The 9,436-nt window shown below is 42.9% G+C and overlaps 1 long non-coding RNA gene across 1 annotated transcript; it reads right to left on the reverse strand.

Moving 5' to 3' along the window:
- Positions 1–309: 309 nt before the first annotated feature.
- On the reverse strand, positions 310–8,661 carry LOC309524104. The gene is made up of 6 exons (XR_014215795.1): positions 8,307–8,661; positions 6,167–6,253; positions 5,285–5,367; positions 5,012–5,186; positions 4,097–4,193; positions 310–1,291 (listed from the first exon to the last, which is right to left on the reverse strand). It is a non-coding gene; the product is annotated as an uncharacterized lncRNA (long non-coding RNA).
- Between the last annotated feature and the right edge of the window lie 775 nt (positions 8,662–9,436).

The following is a 9,436-nucleotide window of genomic DNA, read 5'->3' on the forward strand; positions in this document are numbered from 1 at the left end:
AAATGGCACAAATTTAAGTCCTTGATTTCACTGGTCTGTGACTCTTTCAGATGTTCTTTGTGAATATGGACAGAGGGGGGAGAACCTCACCACTTTGTCACCTTTCAGCTGGTCATAATAAAATATACTGTGCTACTGCTGCTTTTGAAATTTGTTTATTTTCTTTCTTTCTTTCTTTCTTTCTTTCTTTCTTTCTTTCTTTCTTTCTTTCTTTCTTTCTTTTGGTGTGTGGAGCAAGCTGCATTTTTTTGTCCCAAGCCCCATTGTTAGTGCTAACTGCATTCTCATTGCATTTTAGAGGCATGGACATAGCATTATACCTTCATAGAGAACCATAAAATGCTACTGTGATGCATAATGCTTTCTTGTTCTTTCTGATGAAGCTCCAGCTTTCCTCTAATTTATGCCCCTAATTAAAACTGCTAAAGCATTTGTAAATCAAACCACAATTTCAGGGTTTGTTATCTTCCTGTTTCAAATTACACTACAGTTGGGGGGCGGCGGGGGGGATAATGTTTTTCTTTTTAATTCCATATGTCTTCTCCCTCTCTGCCTTCTTTAAATATGTTTAAAATGAACATGTTTCCAGATTTGCTGCTATTCACCACTTGAGATATCATAGTATAAGGTCATTTGAAATAAAATAAAACCAGACAGATGATAGATTCTTGCTAGTTTTTTAAATATTAGGTTTGGTTTTGTTATCTTGGAAAAATCAGATTCAAGATAAGGAGAAAGGGGGATGCCCACATTAATTATGAATGGCTAACCAGCACAGTTTTGATCCTCAAACCAACCAAAGTTATTCTAAGCCCAAGAAAGGTGGTAGAGATCTGATGAATTTTGAAATATGCTAATATAATGCAAATTACTGTATAAATCAACTTCTGCTGCATCCTTTGATGCACCTCCCTAGTGGGATATACACATCCCATTAGCATAATAATATCCATAATAGTTAGAAGATATAAATAGGTTAAAAATTAAAGCAAGCATGCTGCTTACTTCCTTAAAGAAAGGTGTGATGGAAAGGAAGCAGAACGACTTTCTACTCCTCATGGCACCCTCCAAATATCATGCCGTCTCAACTGCAGTGGGCAATGCTTGGACCCAGATAGATTCATCTATACTCTTCTCTTTCAGCATCTACAGATTTAGATGCAGGGAGGTCAGAGAATTCAGCTGGAAACCAGGAGTAGAAGTTGCCTATGTCTATTTATTCATGCTCTGTCTTGAAAGGAAATCAATCCAGCAAATACGACCGGCTTTCACTGCTGTTGTTGCTTTTCATCTGCAAATGACACACAATTGATTACATTTTTTATACACACAAACACCACTTGGTTGCATTGTGTTTCCTTTGCATTGAAATAGATGTGGTGGAATAACCAACCGTCAACATAATTATGCAATTAATTGTGTAAATTAAGTAAGCTACATATTTTTTCCACAGTAGACAGTGAGATGTATATTGTAGGTTTTGGTAGAAAACGGACTGCAGTAGAGTGGAGACTGTGTTGCTTGTAGTGAAGAATGAACAGAATGGAGAACCATGTGATCTCACAGCCCTACTTTTAAGTGTTGGCTTATACTGCTTTCACTTTATTTCCTCCAAGGAACAAATGGAATTGTAGTTTGGGGAAGGGTGGTATGATTTCCTAGAGAAGAGGAGTAGCTTAAGCAAGCTTAAGGCTGTGGTATAGATGCAATTCCAACTATCCCATTAGCTTTTTGTAACACAGGCCTGTAAGAAGGTTGGGGGAGAAATTTGGTTTAGTGCAAAATTTCCTAATTTGCAGTTCCTTAAACAATATGTGAACTGAAACAATGTTATCCCTAAAAAAAATGTGTGGTTTCCTTAATTTTGCAATGCAGTTCTCAGACCAAATAAAGTGTACAAAAATGCACTTGTTAGGGGAAAGTGCACATTTAAAAGTGACAATAACATCCAGAAATGCATTAGTTACATTAGGCAAAAATGTTTGCAAAACTATGGACAAAGGGAGAAATTGCATACAAAAATGTATACACCAGGAGAAATTTGCACAAAAATGCTGAATAATTGTATCAGGATTATTATTTTTTAATGGAATCAGAAGCATAAATGTGGATAAGTATACATAAGAATTAAAAAAAAACAAGAAAATGAGAGAAACTGCAACTGACAGATTCATCCATCACTAGCCTGCACTGTACAAAGCTACTGAAGCTGAGTTATTGGGAGTTCAGTTTTGCCCAACCTCTTGTCACTGTGGTAGTAAATGCACATTAGGACTACAGGGTTGGCCAAGGGCATTTCTGCCCAAAGCAGAGCAGGCTCATTCACACATGTAGGCTACCCCTTGATGCTACATCAAGGTATCCACGTGCATGTGTGAACCAAACCATTAATTCAGGTTATATACTACACCTCAAAAGTACATGGGAAGGTAGCCACTGAATCAGTATTGCACAAGACTCTACTGATCATTTCATCCCATCCATAATGTATGGCAGCACATGTGAGCCTCACAGATTATCTTTCCAAACATCCCAGTGAAAGAGATTTCAGAATCTCTTGAACTGAGAAACAGCCTTGGTCAGCAACCAATGTAACAGGGGTCATATTTTGAATAAAGGAAGAGCCAAAGGGCCAGCATCAATTGTTGTTGGCAGGTGTGGGGAACCTTTGACCTCAGGATGTTGCTGAACTACAGCTCTCATCAGCCAGTAGCCTGGAATCATGGGAACTATAGTTTCAGGAACATCCAGAGGGTGAAAGGTGTCCCACACCTGGCCTTTGAGTTTGGGTGTTGTCCTGAAGGCCAAATCTGAAGTTGTTTCAGGGCAAAAGGAGCTCCCAGTTGCTTAGCTTTTGCATGACAATTAGGAACTATTTCCCTAATATTTGGCCTCAAACTCCATTTCTGCAAGTTCAGCCCATTGCTTCTTGAGCAGTCCTGAGCAGATAGATTAGTTTTTGGCTCTTGCTACTTTCTGAGCAAAAAGATTACTGCATTGTTCAGCCATTTGAAGAACGTACGTGAAGAATAAAGCAAGCCTTGAGATGGAATGTGCTGTATTTGAAAAGTAGTGGCCTGTGAAGTATTTTATGGGAAAGAGGGAATTGGGTCAGTGAAGCCCAAGATTAACAAGAGGCGACAGCACTCCCATTAAGTGTGTGTATGGGGAAGGGAAATGTTGGAGGTTAACCCTTTCATCTTGCAACAGCAGCCAGACGTTTACTGGAAGACCCTGCACAGCTTTTAGCAAATTGGTGTTGTGTATTCTCTTTGTGGTTATAGTGTCCTAAGACCAAGCTATTTACATCCCTTAAAGAAATGTAAGAAAATAGACAGTGGAGGGAGGAGGAAGAGAGGACAGTTGGACCTGGAAAAGAGTCTACTTTCAGACAGAAATCCATTCTGGAAGTCAGTTCGACTTCCAAAATGCTCAGAAACCAAAGTGCGGCTTCTGCAAGAAGCTCCTGCAGCCAAATGGAAGCCATGGAAACCCCGTCAGACATTCAAGTTCCAAAAGAATGTTCGCAAACCGGAACAGTCACTTGCAGCGTTCAGGAGTCAAAACGTCTGAGTTCCAAGGTGTTCAGGATCCAAAATACAACTGTACTCCACATTTCTGTATCAGTCTGCAGGATTATTATTTTTTAAGTTCTCAGGAAAATTCACCAGCACTTTAATGTGAAAATCTCCTAATATACTGCCAACCCAATCTCTGAGCAGTGTGAGATTTCAGGGGTTCCAGGCACAGTTTGGCTTTCTTGGAACGAGGCAGAGCAGAGACTGTGGCGTCTTTATGATACATGGTTTATTTATACATATATAAACGTAAGCCTATGATGTTGGAGCTTAGAGCATGAACACCCCAGAAGTCACAGCCTTGCAATCAAAACAGAAATCAAGCATGACTCTCACTTTTTGGCTTCTGTCTGCTTCTAGTGTGCATGTGCATGCTTGCGTGCGCGCGCACACACACACTGCTGCAAATTTCTTTCTTACCACCAACCAGGTGAGGGAGGGGGCCCCACCCATGTGCCCTCTTGCACAAACCCACTTCCTTTGTTATACTAAAGACCATACTTAGGCCATTAACTCACCAAGAAAGTTGCCTCCTGTTCAACAAATGAATTTTAACCCTTGCTGGATCCAGGATTCCAGGAATCATATGGGACTCAGGCATCATAGAGCCTAACCCTGCCGAAAGTCACAACAATGCACATTTTTTGGTAAGTGATTCTGTTGAACTTACACAATTTTGCAGAGCACAATATAATGCATTTCTGTATATTATTTCCACCAATATATGCATATCTATGCACGCTTTGCCCCAATATACCTTTTTTCATGCACTTACTCAGCTGGAGAACTATACTGCAATATTCGGGGAAGTACAAATTCTGAAGGACAGCTGTTTAAGTTCTTCATATTGTTCTGGGAAAGGCAAATTAGGTAGATCCACCTTTAAGCACAAAATAAACTTAATTTCATTTCCATCCCCACCAATTGTCTCATACTCTGTTATTAGCTCTAGTGTTTTAAAACTTGAAAAAGCACATTTACACACAATGCTCCCATCAGTTTCACCTGCCTGGCTTCTAATTTGTCTTATTAGTGTCGCTTTGCCCTTAGAGGACCTTTCAGCCAAGTGCTTCTTGGCATTTCAAGATGGGATGATAATATGAATCACAGTTTCAGGCTAATGGTTTCTTCTTCTTTTTGGCAATCCTGGGCAGATACAGAGAATGGTTGTGCTGTGAAATATGGAGGACTTGGCTTCTCAAAACCTTGTAAATTCCAAAAATTGGGTTGAGGGATGCCAGTGGATCACAGGGTGCTGGCAAGCGATCTACCCCACAAGGAATAAGAAGGGATGAAATTGTGATATCACACAATCATAATACAATGAAATAATAATAATAATAATAATAATAATTTATATACCGCCCTTTAACCAAAGATCCCAAGGCAGTGAACAACATTAAAAATATAATTTAAACAGCATACAGTGGTACCTCCAGTTGCAGATGGGATCCGTTCCAGAGGTCTGGTTGGATCCCGAGGTCTCCACAACCTGGGGACCGCTTCTGCACATGCGCGCACAGCGAAACCTGGTCAAATACTTCTGGGTTTGCCACTTTCACATCCTGAAGCTTACATAACCAGAGGGTTACATAACCGGAGGTACTACTGTAATAATAAAAAACAATCAAAACAATCACGGGGGGCGGGAATCATAGTGACAGTTTTACCCCACCCACCTCAGTCTGCATTCAGCCAATCCTCACCTGCCTTTCTCCTTGCTTACAGCAAACAGTCCAGACCATGACACCAGCAGTCAACTTCCTTCTACTTAGTCTCAGGCCTGCCTCTGCAAGGAGGAGGATGGGAACAAAACTACGATTACTTGGTACCACCTGTCATTGGTTCTGGCTCTAGCTACTGTTGGGCTCCCTGCCTTCTGCCTTGTTAGTCCCAATAGACACTAGCCACCACTGATTTTCACACGAAAATCCAGCCCTGCTGTGTCCCCCACCTAAAAAAAAATAACCATACCATTTCCTGCATTTCAGAAGCAAGAGTGACTTTTAATTGTTTCTATTGCCCAGCTGTTGGGAATTGGAAACCCCTCACAATTTGTTGCAATTTACTTGGGGATCTGGCAGTAGATCTCGATCTACCTTTGGCCAATCCTTGCCCAATACCATCTTGTGAAGGAACTTCAGAAGCTGTTAATCTGGTCTGTGTTAGGCCTACATAACCATTGCACCCAGCATTTATGGCATATGTTCGGGACCCAGTATAGCAGCCGTTAAGGAAGAGAATGGATGACACTGTGCCATGTCTTTGTCTCTCATGTAGAACCTGCTTAGAGCTTTGCACACCTATTTGCTGCTTTTGACAAAGGCTCACAGAGACCTTGGCATTGTGTTAAGAGTAACAGGAGAAGCAGCCAGAACAAAGATGAAAGCACAACATGTTTTGTCAAACCAGGACTGGAAATGTGTCAACATTCCCTGTATGGCGAATCACTGATATAGCAGGGGTCCAAGTTGCTTGTTTCCCTCCTCCCACCCGGACATATTATGGTAGTCCATAGTTTACGTTTTATGTGGCTTTTTATCTTTCTCCTGTCTCCACCTTTCCCATTGGCTTCTTTGTGTACCCACATGTAAAGGACCTATGCTTTTCAGCTAATCTACTGATGTTCAGCCTCTTCAGCCCACTGTGAGGCAGTTGTGAGAAACCACATCCATCTGAAGAAAGGAACATGACTTTAGTGAAACCTCTGCATCAGAGAACATTGAGCATAAGACATGCTGTCACTAGCATCTCGTTTCATGGGGGGGGGGTATGACAGAGGCTGTACAGCCATTTCCACTGGGCTGTGTTGGGTGGGGAGAGTTTGAGAAACACCACTTTAGAGCCAAAACAAAATTTCATAAGAGTTCACGTTGGCAAAAATAAGGGCCATTTGAAAAGCATGGCACTTGCTGATAAAATTTAAGGGAGCGGAGTTGAATAACAGCTCCATTATTTTATAGCTCCCCTCCCCTGGCAACCTCAAAATCCAACTGTATCCCTAAGAGGCAAGACTGAAAACACAAACAAGACTGGGAGAATACAATGCAATTTTTGCAAGCGGATTTGAGGCAGGAAAGTTTCTTGAGCTATTGTTTCCACCAAATGCACAGCAGTTGTAGTGTTCACTAGGAACATATGGAATTGCCTTATACTCAACCATTGATCTATCTAGCTCAGTACTGTCTACACTGACTGGCAGCAGGTCTCCAAGGTTTCAGAGAGGGTTTCCCCCCAACCCTACCTGGAGGCAGTGGCATAGCATGGGGAGCCCATGGCCCCAGGCACAAATTTGTGAGGGGGTGCAACCAGCTGCCCCCACGATAGGCTCCTTCACTGAGGCTGGAGCCACGGGGAGGAAAGCTGTGCCCGGGTTGGGCCTTGGGGCTGGGACAGCAGAGATGCCTCCTTCTCCTTGTGTCTGGTGAAGGAACGCCCGTGCACATCCTACCCTTGGGCTGGCTGAGAGGGACGGAGGAAGAGGAAAGCAGGAAAGCACTGCTGGAGTCACATGTGTTGTCTGGAGCACCACCCTGCAAGGGCAGGAGGGCGAGACGACACAGTGGTCTCCTGGCTTCGTGCTTCTCTGCCTTTTCTCTGCTCCCAGGTTGTGGCTGGTTTGCAAGGAGAGACTCCCTTGATTAGATGCTGACTGGCAAAGGGACTGAGTGCTGCCTAGTCCACTAGGGGATTGCAATACTTGCTCTGCCCTGGGCACCGGCAACCCACGCTACGCCCCTGCCTGGAGGTGCTGGAGAATGAAGCTGGTACCATTTGAATGCAGATCGGATGAACTGCAATGCGTCTTTACCTTTCTTTCTCCTCCACCCCCCTCCCACATGCCATTATCTCTACTTTTCAAGTCTCTTTTGCCTATTGTATTCCTCCTCATTGCCACTTGAATGTAATTGGGACAAACAGTACGCAGGAAGAGTCCTTCTGGATCATGTCATCTAGTCCAGCATTCTGTTCTCACAGTGGTCAACAAGATGTCTGTGGAAAGCACAAGCACATCAACGGAAGAGCAACAGATGTGGAAAGGGGACCAAAAAAAGGGGGGGGGGAATTGGATGTTGTATGGAAAGATTACTAAATGCCCTAAATGCCACATATGCGCTTCAATATGTGTGAAGGATTCTTGAGGAATGCCATGTGCACAATTGCTCAAGGACTGGCTGCTAAATGTTACTTTCGGGATTTGTCATAAAGGGAGAAAAAACGGGTTTCAAAAATAGAGTGTATCATGGTTTAAGTGGTACTCACTTGCTCTAAAAATATCAGAACTGCAGACACATTTAAACCAAGCCTTACTCACCACCAGCACTTTCCTGCCAGCACATGTCTCTTCCCTGGCTCACGTTCTCATGGCATCGCAGTGAGTAAGCCACTAGATGCAGCTCTGCCTTGTTTAAATAACTTAGAAGTGAGCAACACATACAGTAAGTGGGTGACACTCTGCTGTCACCATGAGAGTTTGGAAGAAAGTGATGCAGGTTTGTTTGCCAAGAGTGGCTCATGGAAGGAGCATGGTGCAGAGAGCCTGTTTCATCAAGAATGGTGGTCAAGCAGACATGCTTAAAGAAATGGCAAGGTGCCTTTTTAAATGCCACATAGGATCACACCCACACCATACATTCAAAGCACATCTAAAGGACATAAGTTTCCCAAAAGAATAATGGGAATTGCACATTCATAATGGAAAACTACTATTCCCAGGATATGGCCTACCTGTAAGTGAGCCAATGTTGTCCCTTTTCCTGTTGTCCCACTACACTGCACCTGGCTTGTTTAGATACACGATGGAGAGAGACATTTGCATGCAGAAAGTTCTGGCTATTGCACTGGTGGAATGTAGAAAAGTAAGAGCTGCATCAATTGTTCCACTCACTTTTGTCTTTGCTCCTTCCCAGCACTGGTAGGCAGCCCCTGGAAGGTTACTCATGAGGGAATTTGGCCCTCAGGCAGAAAAAGTGTTCCCACCCCGGATTAGAAAATCAGTAGGAAATAGCATGTTCAAATACCCAATGAAGCTCCCTGGATGATTTTGGGTTAGTCACTCTATCTCTCAGTTGGAAGACAATGTGTAGTGCTTTACAAGGCACAGGCCTCTATTTGAAGGGTTGTTCAAGTCCAGTTTAAAGAAGGGACAGCAGGGATCCTCAAGTTTTCTTTGACTATCTGCATCCAGACAGCACACAGAGCAGGCAAAAGGGCCAACTAGCCACAATCTTCTCCACAATGTAAGTTGCATTGTATTTCTGCTTCTATAGTAATTAAATTGGAAGTTATACATATGCAAATCTGTGCCCTCTTTTTCTGGTGACGCGTAAGTGGGCATCTATCTCTCAGTCTAACCTACTTCACAGGGTTGCTGTGAATATAAAATGGCTCCAGGGACTGAAAAGATGTGGCATCCTGGTGACATCATGGGTGCAAGACAGCCAATTAGCATGAACCATAGGCCCCTTTTGCTTCAAAACGGCAGAACCATTTCTCCCCTTCTCCATCCCCAGAGCATAAGCCATCTCACAAGGTATGTTTGGATGGATGGTGTTTCCATCTACTTTCATCCTGAAACATATAATCAACTGAAGACTTGCATGCTGCTATCACAATATCTGGGTTGGAGTTCCCATTCCATGGCAAGCTTAGAGTGGGAGCCAAGGGAAAGCAGAGGTGTGATTCTCCATAGGGCTAAGGCTTCTGACCTTGCATCTCAAAGGCTTGTCTGCTGCTTCCAAGGGTTGCATCAACTATTCTAACCCAGAGCATATAATGCTCCCTGTTTTGCAAAAGAAACTCACATTGGTTTGTTTCATTTTAGTTACAAGCTCTTTACTCCTAAATGCTCAATTTAG

This window comes from Podarcis vaucheri (genome assembly GCF_965113315.1).
Source record: "Podarcis vaucheri genome assembly, chromosome: Z".
In the NCBI taxonomy this organism is placed as follows: Eukaryota; Metazoa; Chordata; class Lepidosauria; order Squamata; family Lacertidae; genus Podarcis; species Podarcis vaucheri.